General features: G+C 37.4%; 2 long non-coding RNA genes across 10 annotated transcripts; one reads left to right on the top strand and one right to left on the bottom strand.

Moving 5' to 3' along the window:
* Positions 1-3,750: 3,750 nt before the first annotated feature.
* LOC135765051 (uncharacterized) lies at positions 3,751-12,968 on the bottom strand. 7 transcript variants are annotated; one of them, XR_012337299.1, is made up of 9 exons: positions 12,741-12,968; positions 12,004-12,105; positions 11,660-11,742; positions 11,474-11,552; positions 10,510-10,575; positions 8,010-8,944; positions 6,916-7,016; positions 5,488-5,573; positions 3,751-4,854 (listed from the first exon to the last, which is right to left on the bottom strand). It is a non-coding gene; the product is annotated as an uncharacterized lncRNA (long non-coding RNA). The 7 variants fall into 7 exon arrangements; XR_012337300.1 differs by having other exon boundaries at positions 12,000-12,105; XR_012337301.1 differs by lacking the exon at positions 12,741-12,968 and adding an exon at positions 9,786-9,818 and having other exon boundaries at positions 12,004-12,132.
* Positions 5,580-13,257, top strand: LOC135765052 (uncharacterized). 3 transcript variants are annotated; one of them, XR_010540409.2, is made up of 10 exons: positions 5,580-6,327; positions 6,436-6,532; positions 8,612-8,957; positions 10,528-10,587; positions 10,684-10,728; positions 11,492-11,569; positions 11,680-11,733; positions 11,973-12,144; positions 12,255-12,352; positions 13,018-13,257. It is a non-coding gene; the product is annotated as an uncharacterized lncRNA (long non-coding RNA). The 3 variants fall into 3 exon arrangements; XR_010540407.2 differs by having other exon boundaries at positions 5,580-6,532; positions 13,018-13,249; XR_010540410.2 differs by lacking the exons at positions 5,580-6,327; positions 6,436-6,532 and adding an exon at positions 7,028-7,527 and having other exon boundaries at positions 13,018-13,249.
* Positions 13,258-20,039: the final 6,782 nt, after the last annotated feature.

Raw genomic sequence — 20,039 nt, forward strand, 5'->3', positions numbered from 1 at the left:
CCCTCAGATGTTCACTTATTTGCTCACAAATGAAAATTCATCACATCACATATTTCTATGGGAAATCCCTATGCAAATACATTACTTTCAATAACTTTACAGATAAGGGGTTCACCGTTAAATTCAAGGATGGGAATTCATCAATGTGCTCCAGTGAACATATTACAACTCTCAGATGTTCACTTATTTGCTCACAAATGAATATTCATCACATCAAATTTCTCTATGGGAAATCCCTATGCAAATACATTATTTTCAATAACTTTACAGATAAGGGGTTCACCGCTCAATACAAGGATGGGAATTCATCAGTGTACTCCAGGGAACATATTACAACTCTCAGATGTTCACTTATTTGCTCACAACTGAATATTCATCACAGAACATTTCTCTATGGGAAATCCCTATGCAAATACATTATGTTCAATAACTTTACAGATAAGGGGTTCACGGCTCAAAAACAACATGGGAATTCATCAATGTACTCCAGGGAACATATTACAACCCTCAGATGTTCACTTATTTGCTCACAAATGAATATTCATCACATCACATGTTTCTATGGGAAATCCCTATGCAAATACATTATTTTCAATAACTTTACAGATAAGGGGTTCACCGCTAAATTCAAGGATGGAATTCATCAATGTGCTCCAGGGAACATATTACAACTCTCAGATTTTCACTTATTTGCTCACAAATGAATATTCATCACATCAAATTTCTCTATGGGAAATCCCTATGCAACTCGTTGTTTTCCAATAGCTTTGAAAACAAGGGGCTTACTGTTCAGAAGCATGATCTGAAAATTATCATTGTACTCCAAAGAAAATATTACAACTCTAAAATGCACAATTATATGCCTAATATGTCAAATTTTTAATAACACAGTTCTCTATGGGATTCTTCATTGCAAAATCATTTTGCTCAATAGCTCTTAAGAACAATAATCTGCTTTTCTTAAACAAGTTGGGAAATGTTGATTAGACCATCAATGACATATTATAAGTTTAAAATGTAAAATTATTTGTTTAACATGTCCAATTTATAATAACACAGGTCTCTATGGGATTCTTCTTTGCAAAATCATTTTGTTCAATAGCTCTTAAGAACAATAACCTGCTACTCTAAAACAAGATGGGAAATGCTTATTGGACCCTTAAGAACATAAGTTTAAAATGTACATTTATTTCCTTAGAATTCATTATTTATGACAGCACATTTCTCTATAGGAAGAAAAATTATGCAACATAATTTTCTTTAATAGTTCTTAAGAACAGGAAAATGCTTTTCCAAAACAAGATGAAAAATGTGTTTTGGACCCTGAAGAACATATTACAACTTTTAAATGTATAATTATTTGCCTCAGTTGTTTCATTTCTTATACAAATCAAAGGACCTTAATGCAGGCCAAGATAACATGAGGAAGTAGCTGACTGGTGCTTTTGGCCACCAGGTCATGGTGGTCACCACTGTATTGTGCAATATGGTGTTTTACAATTTAAAGCACCTTTTCCCATGGCAGTTTATTTTCCATGACTTCTCGGACGTGTTCTTTGTTACTCTAATATGAGGCATACCTCTTCAGATTTTGTTAGATGTCTTTATTATACTACTTCGAAAGGGAAAGATTGCAATGTAGGTGTCAAAAGTAAGTTTAGAATTTCTGGACAAAGGTACAGATTGTATTCACTTGACATTGGCATGTGTGACTGTCGTTCCAGGATCTCTTCAAACAGCTGAAGAAAAAATGCCGTTAAAGGTGATTGACTTGCTTTTAAGTGATCCACCTTTGGTTTTTCAAATGAGGCATTCACATAAATACATACTTGGACACTTTTTATATGATGGTTAGTCAACAGGACAGTTCACACAAAAGGGATTGGCATTGGAATTGCCTGATATGAGTTGAGCAGAGCTGCAGTACAGTGTATTGCCTAAATATATTATTTTCTTCCCCCAGCAAATTATATGCTGTTTACAGGTCAGTGTTGGGCAGAAAATATTATATTTTACCCATTACTAGTTACTACTTTTAAAAATAAAATTATTACTTATTACTGCAACCAACAGTAATTAGTTACAATACTGGTTACCAGGGAAAGTAATATTATTACTGAAACTTGTTACTAGTAACTTGTTACTTCCCAACACTGGTCCACATATGAAGTAATGTTTCCCTTATTAAACACTAAGAAAACAATTTGCAGCATTACACATTTCTATTCTGCTTCTATTTTGTAGATTTGCAAATGGATGTACTTAATGCAGGGAAACCCACATCAAACAAAATCAAACTTCACAAAAAAAAAAAAAATTGGGTTTAATTAAAAATGTTATGTCAACGGGTTCCACGCAATTTGTTTAAGTAATCTCAAAAAACAATAATTTAGTTCATTTTACAAAAGATATTTAAGAAAATTTAACAAACCTTAGTAGAGTCAACACACAAAATTGAGTTAATTGTACATGAAAAATGCAATTAATGATCACAATGTTTTTTTTAATAATGCCATTTTTAGTGATGGGCGATTTAGAAGCACGCTTCATAAGGCTTCGAAACATTTACAAATTTTTTGTTTCGAATCATTGGTTCAGAGCTGGTTTTTAAACTGGCAAAAGTCACGTGATTTTTAGCAAACGAGGCTTCATTACATCATAACTGTTTCAAAACGTTTCGAAAATCTGACGATTCACCACTAGGGGGAGTTGTTCACAAATGACCAGTGTAGGTGAACTCGGGTCAGTTTTTTATAAAAGTTCATAAACATTCATCCTTCTGACTACACTATCATTTTGTCTACTTTTTTGTTTATAAACAGATTTAATTACAAAAATGTACATAATTATAAAGGGAGTTCGTTTTAATGATTTGTTTGCCCTAAATAAAACGAAAAACACAGAATACACTCTTAATTAAATTAAATAATTTATTTTTCTTAAAAAAAAATTTTTAGAACAATCTCCCCAGATAGCACACGTACGTCTCAGATACGTCTTGTAAAGATCTTTACATCTGCTGACGATCGTCTTTGAATAATACGTCTTCCATATCTCTACAAGACGTATTTAAGATCTTAAAAAATTCTAAATCCTACCTGCCTTAAATGCATCTCCGTTTGGTCTTGAATCCGATCAAACGCAGACGAATCAGCAAAGACCTCCAACTCATTTCATTTTTTAAATAAATGTCTTGTTTAATTGTTTTAAAAATATAGTCAACATGTTTTTAAGGGTTGGCATTAATTTTGAAGCAAAAAATATTATTAAATATAATTAATAAAAGCCCATATCACGTATAATAAAAAACAATGTAGGCATTTTGCGTTTAATCCAAAACGTTAAAAAGGCACTTAGATAAAGCACCATGCACAAGAAAAGGTGATCTCATACTCTTTCTGACTACAAAATATTAACAAATACAAAACACACAAGAACATCATTGCCAACAGCCACTGCCCCTCTGACTGTTTTATCAGTCTGAAATGAAAAAAGTTATACATTTAATTAAATTAAACAATTGCCAACAAGCTGATTATCTTAAGGTGACCCTGCTTACTGCAATTCCTGCTTATTATAATTACTGGGTGTGACTCACATTAAGTGTGTTTGTCCACAGTTATATATCTAAGGTTGAAACTTTTGATAGTTTTTGACCCCACGCCATCCATTGAAATTGTGTAACGACCTTGCATTTTCACAACATTTAGTTTTAAAAAACATCTGAACAAACTCTGAGCAAACCAAAGGTGATATTAAGAATGTTTATATAGATGAAGAAACCTCATAAAAATTGAAAACACAATACACAATCATTTGACCAGGTTTAATCCAGCATCACAGCATGAATTATATTGACTAGTTTGTTTACCAAATTTGAATAAAATGTTTAACCTATGTGTTAATATGATTACAGCCACAGTGTAACAAAATACTGCAAAGCTATTGATCACATTCTCATTACATTACTTCACAAGACCCAAAGCTGATCAGGACACTTTAAGAGCACTGTAACGTAGTAACTGCTGAAAGAACCATGTAATACTGTGAATATAATGACAAACTGTTCCATAACACTTAGATGTGACTTTAATTACAATACAACATACTCTTTCTCATACTCAGGGTTTTTAAACTGTGGGTGAAGACCCACTTGTGGGTCGCACCGTAAGATAGTGAGTGTTGCATTGTAGTAATGGTTTGTCCAATTAATTATTAGCAATGGTTTTGATATACTATAAGATTACACCTGTCTAAAGCCCATAATACACGGCACGATTTTTGGCTGTCCCAGATGAAAGATTACCAATCGTGAAACAATTGTGGAGATTTCTGTGATCGTGGCTCTTAATTGGTGGTCCTATCTCATACAGTGTGAGAGGTTTAAAGACGTCTGTTTTCCCAGTCCTGGGACCAAAGACACCTACGATAGTTTTATGACAGTGTAAGAAGTTCAGCATGATCAACGCACATCAACAATGTGTTTGCTTCTACGACCTGCATACCTGTATTTGTTTACCACTAGCGCATGTTGATGACAGATGTCGCAGCTTCAGATGCAATAGGTGTCTTCATCGACAGTCTACTGCTGAAGTTTAAACAATCCTTGTCACACAGTGTGATAAGGTCTTATTGGATTGCAAAAATCCTGCTGTGTATCCTGGGCTTAATATGTTGTGGAATGAAAAGTTTGGAAACCCCTGCTTAACACAAAGTCTCATTTAAAGTTTATAAGAACTTTTGCAATAGACCGACACTAAACGAAACTGATGGCAGATGAGGTGTTGGGATGACAATGGGCCAGAGTTGAATCTGTGCATCTTAGCAGATCACAGGCAGGTTTCTCCTGAAATGCTGCATTAAGAAAAGAAAGGAAAAGATGTTAGAACATTTTTAAGGAAATTTAAATAATTCTCACAATCAATATTGGACTATAAACAATAAATTATTACCAATGCAATAACATGCAAACAGACCTGTCAACCACCTTAATAATAGATACTACGCGGTAGGCATGGGCTGGTTACCAGTTTTAAGGTACACCGTGGTTTTAAACAGTCAAGGTTACAAAACCACTAAAATGGTCTGTGAAACCGTCTCCAAGGTATGAACTGTATTTATACAAAATTCATTAAGTCATGTGATTGATTTGATGTTTACATGTAATATACATTTCGAAAATATTATATATAATATAATTTAAAGGCTTTATTTTTACCTGCCATTTAAAAATAAAAAAAATTAGTGTAGCAATGGGAATACCGCAACACTGTGAAACCGTGGTATTTTTGCTAAAGGTAATCATACCGCCAGAATCTTATACTGGCCCATGCCTACTAAGCGGTTGTACCATGTGTTAGAAACATCAAGATTCTCACATTTTTAGGGCTAGCGCAATACCACAGTTTTGGCTATTCTTCATGTTCTCTAGGGCAGTTATTTTGCCCCAGTGACAGAAACAGCGACAGTAATCAAATAATTCATTACCTTATCTACATGTGGGTAGAGGCCCACAGGTGAAGGAAGATTTTTGGCCTGCACTTTCACAGCTGGTAAACATGGATTGTGGTGGGCTAGTGACAGAATGAAGAAGATCAGTTTAAAATGTGCTTTACAACCAGAGGTTGCATTATTTTGACAGACAAGGGCTGTAAGAAAATTGTCAAAATCAATAATAATATGAGCCAACAGCCAAACAATAACAACTAAACTCAATCAACTATCTTAATCTGCCTGAACTCAAATCTTGTGGTCTATAAAGTGGGAGTTTATCTGTGTGTAATTCAACCATCATGTTAGACTGAAGGAATTACAGTTATCATTAGATTTCCCGACAGCACTGGACAAATGACTTCTCACACTCAGTGTGACTTGAGACAAAGGATAAACAAAGACATTGAGTATGTTTACATGCACATAATAAGAGGACAATTATCTTATTATGATATTATAAAAATCAGCTTATTACATTAACATGTTTCAAGCGTTTTAATTTACTTTTATTTGTGAAGTTTATCTATCACAGGTGGAGACATACGCACATACGAAACGGCAAAAAAAGACTTTAAAATCTGGTTTAAGAGCAAAAAAAACTACCTGTGCCAATCAGTTTTTGCCATTTATGGGCTTTACCCTATAAAAGAAAACCATTTTATGCATTTAAATGACCTTACACGTTATCAGTTTATTAAGCGTTTAGACTATGTAGACACACTCACTGTGCACTAAAATTAAAAAAATTGGTTAACACGACCACTCGTGGTGGCTTCACTCAGAGGTTGGAGAAGACAACCGGTGGACTAAACATCAAGCCTCTGCACGATTCAGGTAAGTGGAATAAAATACATTGTAAATAAACATTATTAAAACAGATTGTGAAGTCATTCATTCAAAACTTGCTATGACCTAAGCCTAAATGACTTAATTTCTTTTTAGAATTAAGACAACCTTAGCAGGAGAGCCCCAGCAGTAACTTTCTCTCAAGCAGATGAGCAATAAGTTGCTTTGTATGAACACCACCCTAACAATCAAGGTAAAAGAGCATTAAACATTAAAGGTATTGCGGAGAATTTAGGTTTTCCGGGTGGATCATCAAGACTATTGGTCCTCCTAGTTGTCAATCTGGAGTGTTGCGCAATTGCATTTTTTTTAAAAAGCGGAGACGGCGTTTCTTTTCTAAAATTCGAGAAAATCCTCCGCTACACCTTTAAGTGGAACATTTCTATAGCATGCTGCTTATAGCTAGTGAGAAAGATAATCTAATTGATCTACCATGCATATCCTTCAAATAACTTAACAGAACAACTGAACATGTATAATATAATTTAATATGTACATTATTAATAATAATTGTTAATAATATTTGTGAAATTATATGCTTGTGAATTCATTATATTTGCAATGTTTATACATTACCTGTTTTTAGGTAAACAGATTATCCATCAGTGGGTGCCTCAAGGTCGGCTCTGTAAATACTGTATTCTGCATGTTTCCGAGCACACGTTTTCCAGGACACACTAATATTAAACAGAAAAACAACATAAATCAGTGTTAAACACAAACAAATTTTAGGTAAATTAAATAAGGTTTTCATTTTCAATCAATATAAAAGAAATAAACGCAATAAAAAACAATGTCAGTGACGTAATAAATATGTGTAAATTTACACGCATCATTTATTAAGCATTATAAAAAAATCCAGCAATATGATTAAACTTTGGTTATTTGTTATTATGCCTGCATTCAAATGGTTGCAGGTTGGAGCAGGAAGTTAACCCTTCTGTCGCGCAAGCGCGAGCATAGACAGTGGTCGCGAGGCCATTCGTACGTCACGTGAGCGCCATTTTCATGATATGACCGTTTTTCCTCAGGCACACTTCAACATTTTCTTCGCATTTAACATCATTATTAACATGTAAATAATATAATTCGTAAACATAACGTTTATGTTCATTTATAATATGTTTTTTTTTTTATTATTGTTGGCTTTAAGTTAATTTGTCTGTCAGACTCAGTTTGTTCGTGTTGGTAAGTAACTTAACGTACGTTATTAACGTTACGCTAGCCTTTTGTCATGTATGTGTTGTTAGAAACTTATAAAAATACGAATTAATTCACAGATATAAATAACTTTATAGCTAATACAACTGATAAAATATATTAACTTAATTATCAAACTACTTCGCTATAAAACTTTAAGGCTTCTTGTGAATACCGGTCGTTTACATAACGTTAACTTACTCCAAGCAAGTCGGACAAGAAGATTGATACATTTTATAACTCAAGTAACTTTAAGTTAAACAGGGGCTGGTCTAGGCTAACTTAGCAAATTTTTACCCCACCACCGCTGAGAAAACGTTTACATGTTCAACGTGCCTTGCCTTCAGGATTTGCAGCTCGATTTTGGCTTGCATTGATAAACGTTACAAACAAACAAACCAAAAAAAGAATGATCATATACGACAATCAATCTTTAGATCCACTACATGCATAACATGTTGGTTACTTACCTCTACTGATGAAACTCCTTCGTCAGCGTTGTAACTTCACATGTTGGTTTTGGTAAATCACACGAGGCCAAAGATCGAGGTGAAAAAGAGAAATAAATCGTTCTGCGATCGTTTAACGCGATGAGACACGAAGCCTTAAAAGCCACAGGCTACTCCAGCCCAAAGCCCTTGTGTCCGGCTTCACGTGGCTTAGCCTTAACCAGTATGACATCACAGTACCGCGTGATTACACTGTTTCGTGGGCTTTTGAATCACTCTCGCGGTACTTCAATGTCTGCGCATGTGTGCCTGAAGTCAATCACTCATGCTTGTAACAGGGGTAGCGTTTGTGCGCTCAGTGATTTAGGGTGTTACAAAACAAGATTATTACATATATATTATCAATTAGTATTGTAATAAAGCTTTTTAAATGTTTGTTAATGATTAAGTGTCATTAACAAACTCTGATTTAAAACATCAATATATATGCTACGTAAATTTTCCTTAAATCATCAAAACATCCAAAATCAATGAAACAAAAACAACAACAATGTATTTAAGATGAGACACATTCAGCATTTATAATTTTTTCTCTCTTTTTTGTTTGACTTTGTTTTCTACAGTAGCCTGTTAACAGTAGACCAAAGGTATGATGATCAATTATAAATGCAATATGGTTGAAAGGTCAGTAAACAAACAACAAAAAGGTAATTTCTTAATAGAATGTCTATACATTTTTTGCTTTTGTTACATATTTCATACATCAAAATCATTAAACGTTAATAATTATGTATTCCAACTTGTTGCAGCTTGACAAAAATGTAGCTTGAAGGAGAAGGGACAGCTGAGTAACAAAGTCCTGGTATGCAGACGACGATACTATTACACTGACAAGAGTGTAATGATGATGGAGACACAAGCCAGAGAAAGGGGGGACCAAACACCAGGCCAGAATTCTGCATGAGTCAGGTAAGCATAATGAGTTACAGCAGTGGTTCTCAACTCTGTTCATGGAGTCCCACTGCTCTGTGCATTCTGTATGTCTCTTTGATTTGACAGACTGAGGCTGCGTCCAAATATCACTTTGTGCATCCTATCGTGCATCATGTTCTGGATGTAAAGCATGAGACTTTTAATTGTATGTTAACATTTCTATGGTGTTCACTGCATTATTGTTATGCATTTTGTGAAACATCTGCAACATTGTGTCGTTTATTTAGGGACTACTGAATAAATAATACACTTTAATAAAGCTACATACTCAAAACAAAGAGCTTTTTTACAGGAGCAAAGAATTCTGCATCTAAAAGTTTGATATAAGCAAATGTTCATTTCAGAGTGTTCATTTTATTTACAGAAAAACTTAAAAATGTTAAATATAAATTAAAAGTAGGAAATAAAACACAAATACGTTTTGGTGCAAATTGCTGGCACTACCTGGATTGAAATTTTTACCCATGCTAAGTGTGTCCCATCGGATGAATAATTCTACATGCACGCTTGGGATCTTCACGCCCACTAGAATACTTAGGCCAAATACAAAAAAAAAACCGTAATGTAAGTAGTCTAGTGCAAAGACAACAAGTGTGAACATTTGGACACAGCCTCAGTTCAGTTCATGAAGATCTCTACTAATGAGCTGATGATTTGAATAAGGTGTGTTAAATAAGGAAGACATACAAAATGTAAATAGCAGAGGACCTCAAGGAACAATGTTTAGGTACAGTTACACTGTATAAAACATTAACTAAACAGACAAATTATTTGTCATAGCTTCAATAAACAAAAGAATGTCACCTGCATAGTAGTGTACCCTACTACACTTGGTCTCTGCAACAGTCCAGTTTAGTTCATGGTAGGGGGGCATATTTAGAAACATAAATATTTTCAAATTATTTGCGACCCTTACAAAGACACTAATTTCCCACAGCCAGCAACAGCACAATGTTTGTCTGACATCACAATCTTACTGTTATTACAACTTTATGATTGTCAACAACTACTACTTTAGACTGAACACCAGTGGGCGGAGCCAACGATATAATGATGTGCTGTGTCTTTCTGTGGGGGAGGTCAAATGAAAATTAATTTAGCTAGTGACATCACTACTCCAGCCATTTTACATTCGTAAAAGAAGAATGCTGTCTGCGATTCACTTATGTTTCCATGATTGCAAAAACCTTTATCGAAGTACATATACAATTGTTTAAGTGTCATAATTAAAACATGCCTAAATTGGCAGTGACCCTGGCTTAAGTCGATACAAAACTCAAGTGCAAATCATGACACTCATATTAACTGTAGTTTTGCAAATTATTGTAACACCGATATCAGATATGAATAGTGTCTTATGTAAATATAAAAAGATCAGAAAAAAAAATGAATATAGTCAAAAAAAATATGATCTGTGCATTAAGATTTGCATTGTAAATGCAGTCTTATTGTTACGAAAAAACTTGGTTATTGCTGGAATCATGAATGGTCTGAATAGGATTGGAGTTTGTTTACTTGTGAAACTTACCTGCACCACCATTTACAGATCCAGTGGGTGCAGATCATCATACAGATGGTTCAAGTGTGGATCCACCTAATATTCAAGGTAAAAGAGCATTTGTTCACAGCATTATCTAAGAAAACATATCACTAGATATTACATATTAAATGTTAATGTCTGACTCTGATCCATACGAAACAGATTTTCTGTCATGGGACACTCGGCTAACCATCAAGAAAGAACACAGTAGGTTAACAGGAATCTGACCTCACGTTTGATCATCACAAAATTATGGCAGTACATTACACATTTAAGGACTGTTATTCCTCTGGCTGATTTAAAAATACCCAAAAGTTCTTAAAAAGAAGCAGCCCTAGTTATTTTGGCTTGTTAAACATAAACTATATAGACATAACTATTGCGACACCTCCTTCTAATAAACAGGTTTAAATACTTTACTTATTTCCATGAGCACAAATCTTAATGCTACAGCATATGATATTCTAGAAAAACCGTTTGATGCTAAATTTATAGCAAGAGTTTTGGCAGGGCCCTTTTTAATACCAACTTAAGAATGACCCTACAAACAAAGTAAGGTTCAAACAGAAAATTAGTGATTCAGTCTGGTGTGGAAGAACTTTGACTGGTCTGAATAGACCTTAACTCAGCTAACACCTTTGATATGACTCAAAGGTTTTTAGCCAAAAACTCATCACCTAAACCTATCAATAACTTGTACAAGAAGCTGTAGTCATTTCGGAACAGAAAAAGGCACTTACAAAACTGTTGCAACAAAAATCAAAATCAAAATTCTTTGTATTGGTATTATATGGTATAGCATTTATATTTGTTTTGATTGGACATACTGGAATAAATAAACATGTTTATTAGAATGAGGCCTCCCAATACTTTTGTCTAGTGTATTTGCCACAGACAGGGTAACGCAATCCTTAGAGTGTGCTTCTTTGTAAATGTGACAAATGAAAATGACCTGATCCATCATTTCCAGCTCCAGTGGGCATCCATTATCCATCCAGACCCTCATACAGATGGTTGGAATTTTGATTCACCTAAAGTACCATGCAAGGTAAGAGAGCATTTGTTGACATAATTAGGAAGAAAACATAAACGCATTGTTCATGGCATTTAAATACAACATAACACTGTTTAATACTACCTTTTCTGTTCAATCCATAGAGCACTCATTTTCACTCTTGAGACCATGGTGTGACCTGCAAGGTCGAATGGAGAGTAAGTTGCCTAAAAAAAAAATAATAATAAATGTATTTAAAATCGTCATTAGCTAAACATCAACATGTCTGAGGCAGATGCAGGTCTGATAATCTGTCCAACATTCAAAACCTCACAGTAAATCTACAGTCTTGAGTACTGTTTTAAATCAATGTATACATATGCTCATTATGAATTTTAATAAAAAATACTAAATGTATATAAAAAGCCTCAATTCAATTATTTTTTTGATATTGCAGCTGTAAACGAGACAAACTTGGAGTCACCTGCCTTCACTGGTTCAGTTGTTAGTCCAATTACAGATGGAGATTATAGAAGAGGATGATGTCTTTTCTCCAACATCTTTCTAGACTGATAAAAGATCTAGACAGGCTTGAACAAAAGTTAACAGAGGGGCTTATATAGAGAATGGTAAGAACCATTTTATCCGTCAAACTTTTTACCAATTATTGTAAACATAAACAATATTATAGGGCTTAATTTGTTTTAAACATTACTTCAATGTACTGTATCTGTTTAAGGTGAGCAGCTACACATAAAAGAAGAACATGGAGAATCTGCCCAGAGGTGTTAACCAGCAATGCAGCTATACAACTAAATTGATGCAGGCGGAAACAATGTGTGTATGTTATGTCCAAATGTTGTTATGTTCAAATGTTTTACAATATACTTAAACAGGTGGGCCTGTCATTATTGCATTAGTCAAGTACAACTGAGTAGGTTAAGTTTACATATCAACGTCAATAAATATATATAAATAAATATCAGTCTTGACAGCAAACATAATAATGTTAAATAAAATAATAATTACAGCTTTTTAAGAAATTTACACGGGCTCAAACTATCAGTGAAATTAACTATCAAAAACCTACAATAACCACAGACACGTGAATAAAATATCTAATGTGAACTAGCTAGTTACTGTACATACATTGCTTATTATCAACGAAATTTCTAGTTAACTGATCCCACACCCAGCATTATTAAAATGTATTATTACTACATACCTTAAACAAATGTTCCCTTAAATCGCCAGACCAGGACAGGTTTCTTTCTTGCCCTTCTTCTTTTGCATTGCGACGTCGATATAAGTGCATGGTGTGGTGTAGCACGAATTTAACGCAAAGACGCTCATATTAATAATATACACGATATTGACGATTAATACGGATGATTTTATCTTTGTTTGACATTCTAATCAGAGTTATATTGAGGAAACAAAGAAAACATATGACATAGTTTGTAAAATTAAATTTTCCTTATTTTTGTAATGGTTTCTTTTAGAATGCAGCTGCTGCAGATGAAGAATCTGTCCGTCTACCACTGAAGGAGACGCGGAAAATCGGGAAAAGATGTTCTTTGCCCGAGGAAGCATTTGATTAATTTAAAGATATTGTGTTTCTTTGTATGTTATAGAAAAACCTTGCTTTTTGCATACACTCGTGTAAATATGCATCTTATGAATGTTTTCCTTTGTCTAATTTTAATAAATTTTACGCAATCAACTGCCTGTTTTATTGAAAAAACTGTTTTAATTGTTGTCAATGATATATTGTAATAATATGTGTGTATAACTGTGTAGAAGATGTAGTTTAGAGCAATTTATTTTTAATGATCTTTTAATCGTCTTTAAAAACTCTCACAAACATCTTAGAAAGAGCTCGATTAAAGCTCTTATAAAGATCTTTTAAAGATCTAAGAAACATCTCGGAAATATCTTAGAAACATCTGCTAACCATCATTCTAAATATCAAGCGTCTTGAAAAGATCTTAAAAGCGTCTTCAAAACGGCTGGGCTCGTACGTCTCAGATACGTAATTCATATGGGCAAACGACCTTTATAATACGTTTTCCAGACGGAATGGAAATCTGAGTGATTACCTCGCAGATACGTATCTGAGACGTACGTGTGCTATCTGGGTCGCTATCATTTTATAAAAGTGTAAAATGTTTGGACAGATCTTGCTGCTTTTACACAATTTTGACAAGCAGGTGTCACCGACGTGTATGGTGTTTCGAACGCTTAGAAAAACTAAATCAATTTGCAAAGCAATTGATTCAATTAATTCAAAGCTTCAAAAAGCTTCGTTTCTCCCATTAACTAGCCATTTTATAAACTCCATCCTCTTTAATTAGGGTTTAATACATCCGTAACATCAATCAATCAGAATGCAACTGTTCTAAATTACTCATCAAACCTTTTTTAGTTACAGTTTATCAAACACATCAGAATCAAATTTGAGATGTAAAGTTATATTTCCAACCCATTTGTTTGTTTATTTGTTTGTTTGTTTTGTAGGGATGGCTGACGCGAAACAGTCGTTCCGAAGCTTTGCGAGATCCCGAAGCGCAGATGTGTCGAAACACTGATCCGAAGCGTGATTCAAAACACCCATGTCACGTGACTATGACCAAACGAAGCCTCGAAGTGTTTCACTAAGTGTTTCATCAGGTGTGGTCTGCCGAATCAGCGTTTGATTGGCACGGTCGGGAACAGACAACACAATCGCACATATCTATAAAAGTGAAATAAACGCATATTGACCTTGTGGGTTTTTGTGAGAGGAGTTTTTCAAAGGCTGGAGAAATTATCTGTAAAAAAAGAAGTAGGCTAAGTCCTTCCACACACAGCAGATATTTATATGTGACATGGTGGCTTGATATATTTTATTAATTTCTTATTGTTTATGTGGTATTTATCTCTATTCAATTTATTTATTAAATAGACCAGCTTATAGTTATTGACAATGATGAGCCTAAAAGCTCATGTAGTTGTCAAACAGATGTTAAAACAACAACAAAAAATATGTAACTTAATTGTGACGACGGTAATAACAATGCGTTTTCCGGGGTTCGATCCAGCGGGCTTTTGCATGCGAGTCGAAGACATTATCCACTCTCCCACCTGATCACTCGTATAAATTAAACAACATGTGGGATACAATTTGTCAGCGCTCGTCTAAAACCTTGTCAAGGCTGCTCTATGGCAATACGTGCAAATGACCACTAGGTGTCACTGTGGAGGCGGTTTCGATTCATGTTTCGAAGCCTCGACACAATTGAATCAACTGTTTCAGTGTTTCACGAAGCCTCGCTCTGCCCATCACTATTGTTTTGTTTGATTGAGTACTTAAAAAACACATCAGAACAAATTTATTGCATGATAAATGCCTATTTAATACTCTCATACCTATCTAATGGTGCTACACTTCTGCAAGAGGGTGCCAGAACAACAATTACCCATAATACACTGCGAAATCCTCAGCCAATGGGATGCAAGTGTATTGGTTTTATTAATGTGTAGTAATGTTTATTAATGTTTTTTTAAGTAATGCTGACAAGACACACTTTTTTTGTTAAATGGACTAGATTAAATTTAGTTATATTATAAATATAAAATGTTTTACAGGCGTTTTGCCATTTTTTGTAATGCATTGCATTGTGGGTGCAATAACCCCTGCTGCACTCTTTCACTTTTGCTACTCTATCGCCATCTCTGTTTGAAACCTAAAATTACAACTTGTTTGCAAAGTTATTTTCTAAACATGGATGATAAATTTCAAACTTCTAAACTGTTGTCAGAACAAGATACAAGTGCTCAACTATTTTAGCATTCACACACGTTATTTAGTAGAAAGATATTATTTTTCCACCAATTTAATTACATTAAATCAACAGTTTGTGTTTGTTTTAGATTAATTTGAAGTCACCATTATCGCGATTACTGTTTCCTTTAGTTAGGCATTTGTCCCTTGACTCTTTTTGAACTGATTGTCCTCTTTCAGCAACTGCAACAGTATTTTATTAAGATTGCTTGCTGGCTGGTGGAGGAAGAAAATGTTCACATATTCAATATGGCCATGGCATGAAAATTTGACATTTTTTCCTGTTAAGTGTTATAATTTGGATCGAAGTAGTTCTCTAAATCTAGAAAATAAGAGAAAGAGCAGCCCAGTATTTTAGTTCTGGTAAACCATTCTTTTTTGCTTTGCAAATTGATTCAAGTTTTCGAAGCGTTCAAAACACCATACACGCTGGTGACACCTTCTGGTCAAAAACATTTTACACTTTTTACAAAATAATAGCAAGATTGTTCTATTTCACTTCAGTCAACATGCCACAGTATGGGTCAGCCTTGCTAAGGATGAGCTTTCAGGAGATGGTATTCCAAATTAACCACGCCCCGCTCGTTACATCATCTATATATACAGGTGCTAACTAGCTGCCTCTTTCTCTTTTTGCCTCCTGGCTATTGTTTGAGCTGTTTGATGGTAAGATTTTGCTACCTTTTTGTTTGTTTCTGTCCAACACAAGCCTCTTCACCTGTGAAGGTGGATGTTACTGTGTTGGCTGTGCCACATTTCTGTTGATTAGTTTAATGAGCCTCTTCACCCATGAGGGTGTATGCTACCACTTGGCATGCATTGATTAGCTTTTTGAAGGTAAGTAAGAGAGAATTGATTACTAGTGTCATTTAAAATTTTATATTTACTTAGTGTAATTCAATATATTAAAGGTGTCTTTTGTTTTGTTTGCAGTAAGCCACATAAGCCTCTTCACCTGTTAAGGTGAAAGCTATCACTTTGGAGCACTTACACTTGTGATTATTATACAATCATCCACCAAAAGGCCACTTTGTCTGTGAAGACGAATGCCATTTGGATTGATTTCTTTTGTTTGTTAATTCCTTTTGGAAAATGCAAGTGGAAAAAGATGTTGCTGAATCACCTTCAGAGATTCCTGCAGGCCAGGTGATACTTGGGCCTGCTCAGAATCCCAGAGAGGAAGGAGTGAAACGTAAACATGCAAGCAAACGCAAGCATGCAGAGGAGGACATCAATCAACTTCAGAGGCAAATGCAAGGCATGCAAAAAACTCTGAATGATTTGATGCAGGCTCAGCAATTTTCAGAAGAGGATGCATTGCCTGGAGAACCGATGTTTAAACATCCATTCCGCCACCCAGATGAGCTGTCTGTTGCAGCTTCTGGAGAGTTTGGGTTGGATGAGGATTTTATGCCATCAGAACCTGAGGACATCTCAGAATCAGAATCAGGGGATGGGGCCTCTCAAGGCTCAGATCTTGCCCCTTTAGACATTTCAGACAGGGCAGTTATTTTTAGAGCTGCAAAACGGGCGAACCTGGCCTCCCCGGTTGCCTCTACATCAACTTCTGTGTTTGACAGAGGTTCTCAACGCAGGAAAACAGAGGGATTGCCAATACTTCCAGACTTTGTGTCAGAGTTGCATTCTTCATGGGAGGCTCCCAGTTCTACTGCTCTCCCGAGGACACAGCTAGGTAACCTAGCAGGAGCAGCAGCCTACGGGCTTGCTACAGCTCCTAAAATTGGACCCACATTTTCTATACTGGCAGGTGCCACTGCAAGGGCTGGCAGGGATGCCACACACCCTAGCAAGCATGGCAGGCTAATCGATAGTCAGCTCCGAAAGGCCTATCATGCCTCTGCCTTATCAGCGAGGCTTGCATGCACCAATTCTCTCCTCTTAGTCCATCTAGAAAATTTGTTGCAAGAGATCTCTTCCACCTTGGCAGGTGAAGAGACCCCAGAGGCTTTGCGGGTGGTGGACATGCTAATACGAGGGACAAGTGCACATGCCCAGGCTCTAGGTCAGTCCATGGCTAGTATGGTTCAGGCTCGCCGCCAGGTGTGGATGTCCCAGGCTAATCTTTTGGACCAAGACTGCATGGCTGTATCTGCAGCTCCAATAATACCTGGGGAGGTCTTTGGAGCCCCTTCAGAGGCGGCCCTGGAGCAGTCCCGTAAAACTAGGGAGCTGACACGCTCTCTGTGTCAAACACCAGCTATTAGGGCACCCCGCACTTCAGCTGGCAGCAGTGGTTGGGCCCAGTCATATTCATCCAACCAGGCCTATACAAGTCAGCGCCAGGCTATTCCCCAAAGGGCACCATTTGGACCAGGCCAAGGACTTCGACAGTCCTTTCGGGGGAAACGTCAGGCAGATCCCTCACGATCAGGGTTCAAAAGAAGTCGTCAGTGACAGTTACCAACCTCTGGCCCCACGGTTCACCAGTCACCATCTTCTCCACTGGCACAAATGCACCCAGTGTCCGTGGGTGCTGAGCACCTTAGAGTTCGGATACAGGCTCCAATTCCGGTCCAGACCACCCAGTTTTCAAGGTATTGTCCCAACTGTATTAGGAGACGCAATACAGCGCAAGTCTCTTGCAGCAGAGGTTTCAGTTCTTTTAGGAAAGGGAGCAATAACACGCCTGCCCTTGGGAAAATTGATAGGGCAGGGGTTTAATTCCACTTATTTCCTAATCCCAAAGAAGGATGGGGGCCTTCGCCCCATTCTCAATCTAAAAAAGTTCAATTGTCACCTGAAGAGGCTGCCTTTTCACATGCTTTCCCTTTCAACCCTGTTGACCTTTGTCAGACAAGGGGATTGGTTCACCACAGTGGACCTTCAGGATGCTTATTTCCACATCCCAATTCACAAGAGCCACAGGAAGTACCTCAGGTTCCAGTTTCAGGGCAACACATTCGAATACAACGTTCTCCCTTTCGGCCTGTCATTAGCTCCCCGGACCTTCACCAAGTGTATGGATGCTGCCCTTATTCCTCTTCGGTGCCAGGGCATACGAATAGCCAATTACCTAGACGACTGGCTAATTTGCTCCCCTACAGAGCAGCAGGCCAGGCAAAACACAGAGCTGGTTCTGGCCCACTTACAAAACTTAGGGCTGTCTTTGAACCGCAAAAAGAGTTGTCTTACCCCTACCAGGGTAGTAACGTACCTGGGACTGAATTTGAACTCTATGACAATGAGAGCATCTCTGACTACACAGAGACAGGCAGTGTTGAAACAATGTCTGTACCAGCTTCTCAAGAGGGAACAGGTTACAGTGAAGTTTGGCCGGAGGCTGCTTGGCCTACTGGCAGCAGCCACTCAGGTGGTGCCACTGGGGCTACTTTACATGCGCCCACTACAGCGATGGTTGAGAGCACACAGAGTAAGCCCATACGAAAATGGACAACGAATGATTCAAAGAAATATTGATTGTCTTCCTGCAATCCAGTGGTGGCTGTCAACTCCAGGCCTGAAGGAGGGAGTTGTCCTGGGCCCTCAGTGTTCAAAAGAGACATTAACAACAGATGCCTCACAGACAGGCTGGGGGGCTGTCTGGAGAGGAAATCCAGTACAGGGACAATGGGAGGCCTCATTGAGAGGAACCCATATAAATCTCCTGGAGCTGGAAGCAGTTTTCCGGGCTCTGCTACATTTTCTACCTCAGTTTCAAGAGAAGCATGTAATGATCCGGTCAGACAGTACCACAGTGGTTTCTTACATAAACCATCAAGGAGGGACACGCTCACAATCCCTACACAGCAAAGCTCGGGATCTCCTGCTATGGGCACATGCTCAGGGGGTGTCCCTAAGGGCTGTGCATCTACCGGGCCAGGAAAACACTGCAGCAGACCTCCTGTCCAGGGGGGGGGGCCCAGGCCAGGAGAATGGCGTCTCCACCCTACAATAGTCCAATCCATCTGGAATCGTTTCGGAGAGGCCCAGGTGGACCTCTTTGCCTCACAAGAAACCACACATTGTCCCCTGTGGTTTTCAATGACGGGGCCCAAGGGACCTCTAGGGGTGGATGCCATGGCAAATGTATGGCCCTCAAAGCTCCTGTATGCATTTCCACCCTTTCCACTGCTGCCAGCAGTCCTGGCCAGAGTGAAGATCTTGAAGGCCAAAGTCCTGCTGATTGCTCCAGATTGGCCCCAGCAGTCATGGATGCCGAACCTGGTGACACTGCTGGAAGGATCACCGTGGTGTCTCCCAGTGAGGCAGGACATGTTGTCTCAGGCACAGGGCCAGCTCTGGCATCCGGATCCAGGGAGGTACAAGCTCCACATCTGGCCCCTAGATGGGAGTCTTCCAGAGCTTTTGGAAAGGCAGTTTTAACAACCTTGCAGGCAGCTAAAGCCCCATCTACAAGGCGACTGTATGCTTTATGCTGGGAAAGGTTCTCTAAATGGTGTCAGTTGAAGAACACTGACCCAGTTTCTTGTGAGATTGACTCAATTTTGTTATTTCTCCAGTCCTTGTTGGAATCTGGTCTAACAGAGTCAACCTTGAGGGGGTATGTAGCAGCTATTTCTGACTCCCATTCAGACCATGGGGGTTGCTCTGTGGGTTCTCATCCTCTGGTCAAACGTTTTCTGAAAGGGGCTCGTAGATTGTGCCCATCTCAAGCACGATTGATCCCCTCATGGGATCTAAGTGTTGTGTTAAAGGCCCTGACAAATTCCCCCTTTGAAC

Source organism: Paramisgurnus dabryanus, chromosome 9 (genome assembly GCF_030506205.2).
Source record: "Paramisgurnus dabryanus chromosome 9, PD_genome_1.1, whole genome shotgun sequence".
NCBI classification, from domain to species: Eukaryota; Metazoa; Chordata; class Actinopteri; order Cypriniformes; family Cobitidae; genus Paramisgurnus; species Paramisgurnus dabryanus.